Source organism: Protomyctophum parallelum (genome assembly GCF_964188405.1).
Source record: "Protomyctophum parallelum genome assembly, chromosome: 1".
Classification (NCBI taxonomy): Eukaryota; Metazoa; Chordata; class Actinopteri; order Myctophiformes; family Myctophidae; genus Protomyctophum; species Protomyctophum parallelum.
Window position 1 is genome coordinate 47,616,192 of NC_139697.1, and position 14,443 is coordinate 47,630,634.

Below are 14,443 nucleotides of genomic sequence, written 5' to 3' on the forward strand. Positions count from 1 at the left end.
ATATCAATGAATCATGGATTTAAATTGTCAAATGTGCAAAAAGCTGATCTACAAGCTTGAAGTGTGTCACACCGCAACACGAGGTTGTAGATATTTTAAGAATCGAAGGCAGTTTCAAAAAGTATCTATCTATCTATCTATCTATCTATCTATCTATCTATCTATCTATCTATCTATCTATCTATCTATCTATCTATCTATCTATCTATCTATCATCATTAATTTAAGTGACAGTTACACACCCCCACCAACAGGTGGTGAAAGGCATTAAGGCAACAGTGCCTGGATTATTTTGTTGCGCATGCGTGGAAAACCTTTGACCCTGAAGTGCTTGTTTGCATCACGTGATGCCATCACGTCACGTGGCTACGTCTAGTTTTCCATTATGGCGACGGCCGCTGTTGAACAAGTCAAACATGACGTGTCTCTCGGGAATTGTTGATGTTTGTGCCTTTATTACACATTCTATATTACAGTAGGAACAGAAAGCTTGGTGGAAATGTCTCCTAAAGGAGGTGAAAAGCGTCAAATGGAGTCTGTACGGCTGAAGATAAATGAACAGCTAGCGTCGGTGGGAGAGGAGATATTGTTTGTTGTGGACAAACAGCGTGGCGCTGCTGATGTTTGTAGTGTGGAGCTTAGCGTTTGATTGATTGATTGAAATATTTATTAACAGTTTGTAGAATTTACAGTACATTTTAAGCACAAACTCAATACAAAGACTGTCAACTGTGAGTGGACGACCCAATTAAGCATTACACTTGTTTACAACAGGGTCCACATTGTTCAATTCATCAAAACATTTAAAGACATACAACCATTTAGAGACATACAAATAGACATTTCTATGTAGCTAAAGAACAGAACAGGAATTCATCATATGGGAAGCAAAAAAGGGAAAATATACAAGCACTGGGAAAATATACAATATACAGTGAGGGAAATGGGGTGGGGGGGTGGGGGGGATTCAGATTTTACAGAGGCCAGTTTCGAATTGCAGCCATCCGTAGGTGCCCTTTGAGAGCGGTTTTGAAGGAGGGATTCACATGTCTTAATGACTGTTGGTAGGGCGTTCCACATTTTGGTGGCATAGGAGCGAAAAGAATTTAGTCCCTTGTTTGTGCCGAATCTGGGTTGTACATGGTTTGTTGCACTCCCTCTGGTGTTGTGGGTGTGGACTTCGTTTACATTAAGGAAGTATTTAGACAGGTACATGGGTATCTTGGTGGTGTATCGAATCTTGTGGACCAGACCCATTGCAAGATGCTGTACTCTGTCGACGACCCTAAGCCATCCCAGCCTGTCAAAGTGGGCAGGGGTGAGGTGGGTTCGGGGGGTGAGGCCAAGTAGGAGCCTGACCAGTTTGTTTTGGGAGGTCTGGAGCCTTGTTTTAAGGGCCTTTGAGGTGCTGTGGTACCAAGAGGTGGATGCATAGTCAAAGAATCCTTGTACGAGGGCTCCTGTTAAGGTCTTCAAGGTGTTTTTGCTGACCAGTGAGGAGATCCTGTAAAGGAATCTTGTTCTTTGATTGACTTTTTTGATTACGTTGGTGGCCATTTTATCACCGGAAAGATTAGCCTCCAGGATGGAACCTAGGTAGGTAATTTGATCTTTTCGTGTGATAATATTGTCACCCACTCTAACCAAGAAGCCATCTGCCTTGCTGAGTTTACTATTTGATCCGAAGAGGATGGATTCAGTTTTTCCCAGGTGTAAGGATAGTTTGTTATCAGCGAGCCAGGTGCAGATTCTACCGAGTTCAGAGCTGAGGGTCTTTTCAACCTGCAGTTTGTTCCTGTCCGAGACCAGCAGTGCTGAGTCATCTGCGAACAGGAACAAGTTGCAGTCACAAGCTGAAGTCATGTCGTTAACATAAATTAGGAACAGTAAAGGCCCTAGTATGCTTCCTTGTGGGACACCACAGCTCACTGGGAGGGGAGGGGACAGTGTTCCGTTCACCTCCACCATCTGTTCTCTCCCCTCCAGGTAGGATTGCATCCAGCTCACTGATGTGCTATCAAAACCAATAGCTTTAAGCTTGTTAACCAGTATGGAGTGGTTCACGGTGTCAAAAGCCTTTTGGAGGTCCAGCATGACCATGCCGCAGTATTTTCCAGCATCCACCTCGTGTTTGATGTGATCGCTCAAATAGAGGAGGCATGTGTCAGTGGAGTGGGATGTTCTGAAGCCAGATTGGAACTCGTACAGCAATTTATTAGTGGCAAGATACTTTTCAACCTGTTCATAGACTATTTTTTCCATCACTTTCGAGATGGAGCTTAGAATAGAAATAGGGCGGTAGTTGCCGGGTTCTAATTTACTCCCTTTTTTGTACAAGGGGGTTACTTTGGCCAGTTTAAAATCTTGGGGGACCTGTCCCTGTTTGATGGAGAGGTTAACTATGTGGGTGATGACTGGAGCTATGGAAAAGGCTGAGTCTCTGAGAAATTTGGAGGGAATATTGTCATGGCCAGTGGCCTTGTGGGGTTGGAGGGCACTCAGTTTTTTAAGTACCTCCTCGGTTGTTACCATTGCCATTTTAAAATCATCTTTACAAACACCAAGGTTTTTGTAGAAGGCGAGTGGGAGGGCAGTTTGCTAACCAGCTTTGTTGCAATGTTTGTAAAGAAGATGTTCAAGTGGTTGGCTACATCGAGTTTGTCAGTGATGAGGGTGTTATTCGATTTGATGTTTATGTTAGTAAACCTGGTTTTTAGTTTCCGACCACAGCCTAGTTGGTTGTTTAGTAACTTCCATAGCTCCCGAGGATTGTTTTTGATTTCCTCGGCTTTATCATTGATAAAGTTACATTTGGCTGATTTGGTCATGGCAATTACACCGTTTCTTAGCTTGTTACACTGGGCTTTTAGGTTGTGCAGTTTGGTTTGGAGATCACTGTCGAAGCGCTTGCACTTGGCTAGTTTGGACTTGCATTTAAGAAGTTCAGAGCATTTGTTGTCTCTGGCTTTCATTGCAGTCAGTATGTCCGAATTCATCCATGGCTCCGAGCGGGTTTTGACCCTGACGGTTCTCAAAGGAGCCATGATGTTTAGTACTGATGTAAATTTGGTTTTAAAGCCAAGCCATGCTTCTTCGACTAGTGAGCTCCTGAGCACATCGGACCAATCCAGATTCTCCAGTTCCAGGTTAAAGGCCTCACTAGAGTAGGTTTTGAGGTCCCTAGATATGACTGTTTTGTGACAGTCAAACTTTAGTTTTTGTATTTTGCGGGTACAGAAAATCATAAAATGATCACTGAGCCCACATACAATAACCCCTTTCTTTGAGATTCTGGATTTGTCCGAGGTCAGAATGAGATCAATGACAGTTTGAGTAGAATCACACACTCTTGTGGGTTGGGTAATTAGCTGACTGACACCATGCAGATCACAAAACCGACTAAATGACTTGAACACAGGAGCTTCCTTACGACGCATATCCATATTGTAGTCGCCAATCAGGATCTTCTCTACACATTCCTCCCCAGCTAAGCACCCCTCAAGTATATCATAGAACTCATTCTGATCAGGGGGTCTATAGACGGTGCCCACTAATACTGATTTAGCATTTTTGAAAATTAATTCAACCCACACAGTTTCAATTTCATCATGCTGCAAGTCAGTACGAGTAATGTATTCAGTATCTTGGTGAATATACATGCACACGCCACCACCATGTCTGTTTCTGTCATTTCTAATGACTGAGTAATTTTCTATTTCAATCTCTGGGTCTTTAGTAGACTCATCAAGTTTAGTTTCAGAGAAACACAGTATGTTTGCCTTACCGTTTTGGAACAGATGTCTGATCTCAGCTAGTTTGGGACTCAAGCTATTCACATTCAAATTAAACAAGTGAAGGCCGTTGGATGTGACGATTGTGTTAATTTCGTCGGTGTTGAAGTAGTCAGAGGTGTGACTGAGGATGGGCGGTGGAATGTCCGTGGCTGAGGTGTGAATGGGGAGGGGCGGTGGAATGTGGGTGTCGCCGTTGAACATGTCTGAACATGTCTGGACATGTCTGTAGGCCAGGTCAGATTCATCCTGATGTCTGGGTCCGTGGCTGGGGTGGGAATGGGGGAGGGTGGTGGTCTATTATCCTCTGTAGTCCTGGGTTGACTGTGGGTGTTGGGGAGGGGGTGGTGTTCCTCGTTCAGCTCCATGATCACTGCCGCTGGGGTGGCTTCGGCGAACAAGACGCCTGCGGTGTTATGTGGGGGTCCGCTGGCGTTGGTTGTCTGCAGTTCATGGGCTGATCTTGAAGTTGCGTCCGTTGTCCGTTCCGTGGGGGAGGCGCTCGAGGCGCTCGCGGCGCTCTGGAAGGCGTGGAAGCCGTGGCGCGTTGCGATGGGAACGTTCGTTGTTTGCGGAAGCACCAGTTGCTGCTGTGAGTGCAGTCTCGCTTGTGATCGGGTAACCGGTCCAGGATTGAAGTGAATATCACCCGATAGTAACAAGAAAAGAATAATCACAGTTCTGCGATCCATCTTGCCAGTCGGGGGCTTGTACTTGCGATTCGGGTTTGCTGTTAACAGGCCATGAATCGCTGCTGACCCAAAAGAAATGTGCTTACTTTCAACGCCAGTTAGGAGGTAAAAATCGCTGTGAAACTCCTCCGCTTCGATTCCGTGACGTTCCATCTCTCCTTGGTGGTGTAAGGTCCATGTTGAATTAAAGTATGCGTCCGTAATCCATAGCATGAAGAGGAGGAAAAAGGCGGAAAAGGTTGAAAACATAGCTAAAAATCGCTGTTGTCTGGGGAGCTCTCAGCTAGCGTCGGTGGGAGAGGAGATATTGTTTGTTGTGGACAAACAGCAGCGTGGCGCTGCTGATGTTTGTAGTGTGGAGCTTAGCGTCAGAGTGTTTGTGTTAGAGCGCCTCAGCGCGGTGGGAGAGTTCATGGTCAACCTCTTCCAGAGAGAGATGGAGACACTACAAACTCTGCTGGAGACACAAAACAAACTGCTGGACATTGATTTTGATATGGACATCGATCTACACACTGCAGGTTAGTAGATTCTGAACAACACCAGCTTAGCTACAAGTATCATTAAGCTAGCTGAACGGAACTACATCTCCCAGTAGTTGTACTAGCCCTAGAATGTCTGTGATCATACATAAATTACATATATTCCTGTAAACACAGCCATATATCGGATGCCTCCGCTCCCAGTGAGCAAGGAGACCTGGGCAGCATAAATGTGCTCCGCGCTCAGTTTGTACTCACCCAATAAATAATTCCAAAGACGTGGAGTGAGATATTGTCCTCTAGTTTCACATCCTCTCAGGGCGAGGGGTCCGGAATGACAGCTGGACTTCCATTCATGACAGTCACTCGCAGGGCAGGGTTTTCTGCTGCAGCCAGGCTCCAGAGTCACAGGCGCACGGCGCGCAGAGCCTTTTTAAATCCATTCTCTGCAGCTGTAAGAAATTAATATTAAACCGAGAGAGCGCTTTTCATGAGGGCGTATTACATTCTAAAAGTGTAGGTTACATTAATGAAAAACACATCAGTAGGCATACCATATTCTGAAATCCCAAAAAGAGGACACATGCACGCGCGGCAAGGCTGGCGGCGCGCAAAGGCCCCCGCCTTTGCGCGCCGCCAGCCTTGCCGCCAGCCAGCCACTGCCAGTGGGTGAAAATGTGTCAAAGAGACTCAAAGTTGCTTTATAATTTATAAATATGCATTTACCTAAAGCATTTGTGTATTATATTAACTGTATAAAAATAATCAGTCACATACAACTATATTCTGTAATAGTTCTTTAATTAACATTCAGATCTTTAGAAAAAGTGAGGTGTAACATTCTTAAAAATAACCTCATGTCTGTAATGTAAAATATAAATAATGCCTCAAACTATGTGAATTAAACAAACAAAAAAACAGAGGTAGCATATTTTTCAATCCTCATCTCCCTGGTCTTCCTCCTCGTCTCCCTGGTCTGACTCGTCTCCCTGGACTTCCTCCTCGTCTCCCTGGACTTCCTTGTTTGCCCATGCATATTTAGCTGAAGAGCTTATTTTCCCTAGCAGCTTCCGATTGCTCATCAAATAAGCATGAAAGTCCTTGCAGGGTGTTTCTTTGAAGTTGTATTGCACACATAGAAGCCCCTTCAGTGACTCAACAGACAACCTGCTTTTCACCTTGCTCCACTGGCTCTGCATCAGTGAAAAAACCCTCTCAACATTTGCATTGTGAGAAGGAAGGGCAAAGACAAACTGTGCAATCTTCAGTAGCTCTGAGTAACATGCAATGCTTTTGGCCTTCTCAAAATATTTTGACCACATCTGGTGCACTTGCAGGCCTTTGAACTCTCCATCACTATCGCAGCTCTCAGTGAATTTCTTGAGATTGGTGACCTGATCAAAACACTTGGCATCATCATAGGCGGCGGGTGCATAAGGCTAGGGAAGGCTAAGCCTTCCCAAATATTATGCTGGGTATTTTTCAAAATCTATATAATTATATGCGCAATCAGCGTGCAACATTATATTACAGCCGCCTGTTGTCCCTGACGCTAAGCGCGAGCCGAGGTGACTCAGATTTCACTATGGGTAGGCTAAAAAAAAACAAAAAAAAAAACACACATCCCATGATCCCAAGTGGCCAATCACATTCTGATCTGGGCGCAAAGCGTCATGCTTCAGTGTGTGATTGGCTACTTGGGACGTCTGTTAACATCCGCTTGACAGCGCGCTGTTTTTGAAAACGGAAGCAGGAAATATCAGACAGTTGTTGACATCGTACGTTCATTCATAATTTCAAAACACGCAAAAATCTAGATAAAATATGGATATACGGTCCTTTTTTTCAAGAAAAGAAAAGAATCCTGGAGAGGCTGTCAGCAATGCAGCTGCTGCAGCAACAGAGCATAATAATAACACCATAGTCAGCGCCGAGGGTGAGTCAGCAGAGCCAGTGGCAGGGCCGTCTACCTGTCCAAGGCGCCCGCATGTGAGAAGCAATGAGCGGGTAGGCGGGGAAGGCACTGCCGCTGGTAGCGCCGAGGGCGGTAATCACCACAGAGCCAGCGGCGGCACGGGCCAGCACACAGACTTGGCATTGGGAGACAAAGACAGTGGCCCATCTCAGCCAGTCCTGCCTGAATACCCAAAATCATTGTTCGGGAAACAGAGACGTTCATTTTCTGCAGACTATTTTAAAAAGTACAGTTTTTTAGAATACTGCACAAATGCAGATGCTGTGTTTTGTTTCCCGTGCCGACATTTCCAGTCCACCAGTGGGTATAACGATACTGCTTTTGTGAGCACTGGTGTGTGTGATTGGAAAAACATTTCGTTCAAGTTACAGAAACACACTGAATGTGTTTCACACCGGCACTGTATCGATCAATGGCAATCATATTTAAAATCCAAAGCCACGGGTTCTGTTGCTGCACAGTTAAGCAACTCGCACAGGGAAACTGTTAAGTGCAACAGGGAATATGCCAGCACAGTTGTTGAAATGTTGATATATTTTGGCAAACAAGGGCTTGCTCTTCGAGGGCATGATGAGACACAAGGTTCAGTAAATCGTGGGAACTTTTTAGAGCTTGCCAAATGGTATTCAACACGTGACGATGCGTTTTGTGCTCGGCTGAATAGCTCATTCAACCTCACCAGCCATGATGCTCAAAATGAGATCACGGAAATCGCAGCTAAAACTGTCAAAAGCAAAATCATTCGCAGTGTTGAGGAAAATGGATTTTACACCATTCTCGTGGATGAAGCTCGTTCCTATAAACAGGAGCAAATGACAGTGTGCGTGAGATACGCGTCAGAGGGGCTGGAAATTAAAGAGCGGTTCCTCGGATTTGTGGATTGTTCTGAAGCGCAAGACGCAAATGCAATTTATGGTCATGTTAAGCACTTTCTGGAGGATTGTGGGCTGTACAGTTTACCCATTGTCGCACAGTGTTATGACGGGGCAGCAGTGATGTCTGGTCATGTTAATGGTGTTCAGAAGAAACTGCGTGAGGATCACCCGTCTGCTATCTACATCCACTGCATGGCCCACAAATTAAACCTGGTTTTGGTTGATGCCTGTAAAGTCAATCGCACAGCAATGGGATTTTTCTGCACCCTTGAAAGTCTGTACACCTTCTTTGCACAGCCAGGCACACACCACAGGTACAAGCAGGCTCAGAAAGAGCTTGGTGTCACCGCGGATCTTACAGCACTGAGCGACACGCGATGGGCTTGCAGATGGAGCAACGTGTCAGCTGTAAAAGGTGCCATCACAGCCCTGACATCCACTTTGTCTGAACTATCCGTGCCTCCTTATCGTAGGTTTACAGAAGCATCTGGTCTGCTGCATACTGTGAAAAGCGCAGAGTTTTGCGTCAGTCTGATTCTTTTTTATCATTTGCTCAGCACAGTCCATGTCGCACACATTGCACTTCAAAAGAAAGACACAACATTGGCTATGGCTGCAGGTACCCTGGGAACTATGATGAAAACCTTTGAAAACATGAGGACCAACAGTGAAAAGTGGGATGACATCTGGAGCGAAATTAAAACATTCGGCGAGTCAGTTGGCGTTTCTATGGAGGCTGAGAGTGAGGGCACCGACGAGGAGGATCAGAGGAGAAGTGCACGCAAGCGCCCTGTTAGACAGCCAGCTGCCCTTGACTGTATGGTTGTCACGAGCACTCTTGGCCAGAGAGAGTACCAAATGGAAAGCACCACAGCAGCAACCACCCAAATCACGATGAAAGAGAATTGGGCCAGTCGGCTGTTCTATCCTGTTTTGGACACACTTCTGGGCGAGTGCAGAGAAAGATTTTCCACCCAGTCGTTGGCCATATCTAAAAGTGTTGATGCTGTGGTAAAATGTGACTACAAAGGCGCAGAGAGCCTGATCAGCCAGTATGAAAAGTTACTCAACATCAACCCCAAACTCGCACTGACTGAAATGACAATGGTGTCAACACAAACACAAAACGGATCCACTGAAGACATCAGAAGGGAACTTGTGGCTGGACATTACCCTAATTACGAGAAACTTTTTCGTTTGGCTCTGTCATTGCCAGTCGGCACAGCAACATGTGAGCGGTCTTTTTCTGCTATGAGGCGCATCAAGAACTGGCTTAGGACGACAATGCTCCAGGGCAGACTGTCTAATCTCAGTCTGCTTCACATTGAAAGTGACCTCACAGCCGAGCTGAAAGCAGAAGAGATTATTGATGCCTATGACGCCAAGACAAAACGTCGCATATTGCTGCATTAAGGTAGGTTAATTATCATTAATTTATTTTGAACACTTAATTTGCACTATATAAATGTATATTAAATGAGTGGGGCTCACTGTAGCCTATAGGAGTATAGAGGTGTGTTGTTGTGTGTGTAATAAATTAGGACCATGGACAGCAGCACTGTTTGCAGACTTTGCAGTGCAAAATAAATAAAAATAAGCCCAATTCAAATGAATAGGGAGATCGACAGACAGAAGACAGACAGAAGCTGGTATTGGAAATTAATTCCACATACATTAATTCCACACCGTCACTGTCCCCGCCCCCCCCCATTCTCTCACCCCATTACAGCAACACAGGCGAGGGAAAAGAGAGAGACAGACGAAGAGAACGACGCGACGCGAGCCACCTGCTTTGCAAATTAAATTGACAAAATGACGCACATATTTTAGTTTTGCCACATAATTCATATGGTTGGTCTTAATAAATGTCCTCTTCCCTTTTGATTTTGATGTTGTTGGTTTTATTTTCTATATAAATTAATTTCTAATATTGCATTATAATAAAATGATATAACATGGCAATTATATAACATGGCATTACTTTGTAACATTTCATGATAGTCGTTGTCTGTGTATAGGCTAATTCATTGTATGCTAAATAACTCATTTTTAGACCATCTGGGAAATAAATAAGTCCGCAACGAGCGCCTCCGCAACGAGCGCGCGCCCCCCCCCCCCCCCCCCCCCCACGCAATTCTATAGCCTACCCAAAGGTAAAACCCACCCGCCGCCTATGGGCATCATCAATTGGCACCCCCTTTTCTCCTAGGTACTTGATGCAGGGTTCCACATCATTCCAATTTGGTGTCTCACTCAGATCTATCCACATGAACGGGGTGAATTCTTCCATGGGTGTCATCCACTTCTCCAGATACTGCAGACATGCACTGTACAGACCTTGTACATCAGCACAGAATTGGTCACATTCCTTTCCAAGTCCATTTGTGCGCTTCTGTGCCAGTAGTCCCTTAACTTTAATAATAATAATAAAACTTTATTTGTATAGCACCTTTCATGACATGAAATGCAGCTCAAAGTGCTTTACAGAACAATGGAGAATAAAAGAAAAGCAAGGCAATGACATTAAAAAACAAGCAGTAATGCAGTACAGTGAGGACATGAAAAATAAAAAATATAAGATCAATTAAAGGCAATGTTGTAGAAGTGGGTCTTGAGCTGAGCTTTAAAAATGTCTACAGAGGCTGCCTGACGAAGGTACAGTGGGAGCTTGTTCCATGCCGACGGCCCGTAGAAGCAAAAAGCTGCTTCCCCGTATTTTTTAGTTGCCATTTTTTGGGGCAAAGCGAGCAGGCCGGCGGTGGAAGACCTTAGGGGGCGGTTTGGGACATATTTAGGCAGGCAGTCATGTAGGTAGGAAGGTGCGAGACCATTGAGAGCTTTATAGACAAGTAAAAGAATTTTAAAATCAATCCTAAAAACAACCGGAAGCCAGTGCAGCGATGCCAAAACTGGAGTAATATGTTCTCTCATCTTAGTTCTAGTTAAAACTCTGGCTGCTGCATTTTGGACAAGTTGTAATCTGTCAGTTGTTTTCTTAGGCAGTCCTGAAAAAAGTGCATTGCAGTAATCAAGCCGAGAAAAAACAAAGGCGTGGATTAGCGTTTTTGCATCGTCCAAGGACAAATAGGCTCTGATTCTTGCAATATTTCTAAGGTGAAAAAAGGCAATCTTGGTGACATGATTAATGTGTGAATTAAAGTTCAATTCAGAATCAATAATAACCCCCAGGTTCTTTACTGTACTGTTAGTTTCTACAGTTAGGTTGCCCAGTCTGCTTATTATTGATTCTTTCTGCTCACTAGAACCGATTATGAGAACTTCTGTCTTATCCTCATTTAGCTTGAGAAAGTTCTCACTCATCCAACATTTGATGCTAGACAGGCAGGTCAACAGCGGGTCTAAAGCACAGGGATCATCTGGAGCCACAGAAAGATATAGTTGGGTATCATCAGCATAGAAATGAAAATTGACTCCGTGATTGGTAATGAGTTCGCCCAATGGCAGTATGTACAAGGAGAAAAGCAGAGGGCCAAGAATTGAGCCCTGTGGAATACCAGAACTGATGACATGTTTGTCTGAGTCAAACTCGGCTAGATTGACAAAGTAACTTCTGTTTGATAGGTAGGAGGAAAACCAGGACAGGGCCGTACCAGACAGGCCTATCCAGTGCTCCAGACGCTGTATTAAAATTGAATGGTCAATCGTGTCAAATGCAGCCGTTAGATCTAGAAGTAAGAGAACGGATACATGTTTCTTGTCAGCAGACACCCTAAGATCATTCATTACTTTTACAAGTGCTGTTTCTGTGCTGTGACCTTTTCTAAAGCCAGATTGGAATTTATTGTGGACATTATTGTTCTGTAGAAACGCATCCAATTGATGGAAGATGCATTTTTCTAAAACCTTGCCCAGAAAGGGTAGATTTGAAATGGGTCGATAGTTACCCAAAACAGCGGGATCAAGATTGTGTTTCTTGAGTAGGGGCCTGACTACAGCAGTCTTCAGTGAGTCTGGGAAGACGCCTGATTGTAGAGAGCTGTTTACAATTTTTAGTATATCTCCAATCACACTGTCTAAGACCTCTTTGAGAAAGGTGGTGGGAATTGTATCCAATGAACAGGAGGATGATGTCATCTGTGATATGGTTTTGCGGAGTTCGTCTTCATCAATTGCGCAGAACGCTAATAGGCTCCCCCTGGAGAGATCTACCCTGGGACCATTTGCTGCTGTTTGAAGGTTTGCGCTAGCAGCAGCACCATTCATAATATCAGCTCTAATGTTAAAAATGTTGTTGTCAAAAAAGCATGCAAACTCATTACACTTAGCTTTAGAGGCCGGGAATGACTGCTTGTAGGACTGGGGGGGGTTTAACAGTCGTTCAATGGTAGAGAATAGGACTCTGGCATTTTTCTTGTTCTCATTAATAATGCCAGAGAAATAAGCCTGCCTTGCTAGACGCACGGCACCCCTCCCGCCAATGGGATGGCATCCGGCAACCCTCCCGCCAATGGGATGGCATCCGGCAACCCTCCCGCCAATGGGATGGCATCCGGCAACCCTCCCGCCAATGGGGTGGCATCCGGGACCCCTCCCGCCAATGGGATGGCATCCGGCACCCCTCCCGCCAATGGGATGGCATCCGGCAACCCTCCCGCCAATGGGATGGCATCCGGCAACCCTCCCGCCAATGGGGTGGCATCCGGGACCCCTCCCGCCAATGGGATGGCATCCGGCAACCCTCCCGCCAATGGGATGGCATCCGGCAACCCTCCCGCCAATGGGATGGCATCCGGCACCCCTCCCGCCAATGGGATGGCATCCGTCAACCCTCCCGCCAATGGGGTGGCATCCGGAACCCCTCCCGCCAATGGGATGGCATCCGGCAACCCTCCCGCCAATGGGATGGCATCCGGCAACCCTCCCGCCAATGGGGTGGCATCCGGGACCCCTCCCGCCAATGGGATGGCATCCGGCAACCCTCCCGCCAATGGGATGGCATCCGGCAACCCTCCCGCCAATGGGATGACACGCGGCAACCCTCCCGCCAATGGGATGGCATCCGGGACCCCTCCCGCCAATGGGATGGCATCCGGCACCCCTCCCGCCAATGGGATGGCATCCGGCAACCCTCCCGCCAATGGGATGGCATCCGGCAACCCTCCCGCCAATGGGATGGCATCCGGCAACCCTCCCGCCAATGGGGTGGCATCCTGCACGCTTCCCGCCAATGGGATGGCATCCGGCAACCCTCCCGCCAATGGGATGGCATCCGGCACCCCTCCCGCCAATGGGATGGCACCCGGCACCCCTCCCGCCAATGGGGTGGCATCCGGCACCCCTCCCGCCAATGGGATGGCATCCTGCACGCTTCCCGCCAATGGGATGGCATCCGGCAACCCTCCCGCCAATGGGATGGCATCCGGCAACCCTCCCGCCAATGGGATGGCATCCGGCAACCCTCCCGCCAATGGGATGGCATCCGGCACCCCTCCCGCCAATGGGGTGGCATCCGGCACCCCTCCCGCCAATGGGATGGCATCCTGCACACTTCCCTCCAATGGGATGGCATCCGGCAACCCTCCCGCCAATGGGATGGCATCCTGCACGCTTCCCGCCAATGGGATGGCATCCGGCAACCCTCCCGCCAATGGGATGGCATCCGGCACCCCTCCCGCCAATGGGGTGGCATCCGGCACCCCTCCCGCCAATGGGATGGCATCCTGCACGCTTCCCGCCAATGGGATGGCATCCGGCAACCCTCCCGCCAATGCGATGGCATCCGGCAACCCTCCCGCCAATGGGATGACACGCGGCAACCCTCCCGCCAATGGGATGGCATCCGGGACCCCTCCCGCCAATGGGATGGCATCCGGCACCCCTCCCGCCAATGGGATGGCATCCGGCAACCCTCCCGCCAATGGGATGGCATCCGGCAACCCTCCCGCCAATGGGATGGCATCCGGCAAACCTCCCGCCAATGGGGTGGCATCCTGCACGCTTCCCGCCAATGGGATGGCATCCGGCAACCCTCCCGCCAATGGGATGGCATCCGGCACCCCTCCCGCCAATGGGATGGCATCCTGCACGCTTCCCGCCAATGGGATGGCATCCGGCAACCCTCCCGCCAATGGGATGGAATCCGGCAACCCTCCCGCCAATGGGGTGGCATCCGGGACCCCTCCCGGCAATGGGATGGCATACGGGACCCCTCCCGCCAATGGGATGGCATGCGGCAACCCTCCCGCCAATGGGATGGCATCCGGCAACCCTCCCGCCAATGGGATGGCATCCGGCAACCCTCCCGCCAATGGGGTGGCATCCGGGACCCCTCCCGCCAATGGGATGGCATCCTGCACGCTTCCCGCCAATGGGATGGCATCCGGCAACCCTCCCGCCAATGGGATGGCATCCGGCAACCCTCCCGCCAATGGGATGGCATCCGGCAACCCTCCCGCCAATGGGATGGCATCCGGCACCCCTCCCGCCAATGGGGTGGCATCCGGCACCCCTCCCGCCAATGGGATGGCATCCTGCACACTTCCCTCCAATGGGATGGCATCCGGCAACCCTCCCGCCAATGGGATGGCATCCGGCACCCCTCCCGCCAATGGGATGGCATCCTGCACGCTTCCCGCCAATGGGATGGCATCCGGCAACCCTCCCGCCA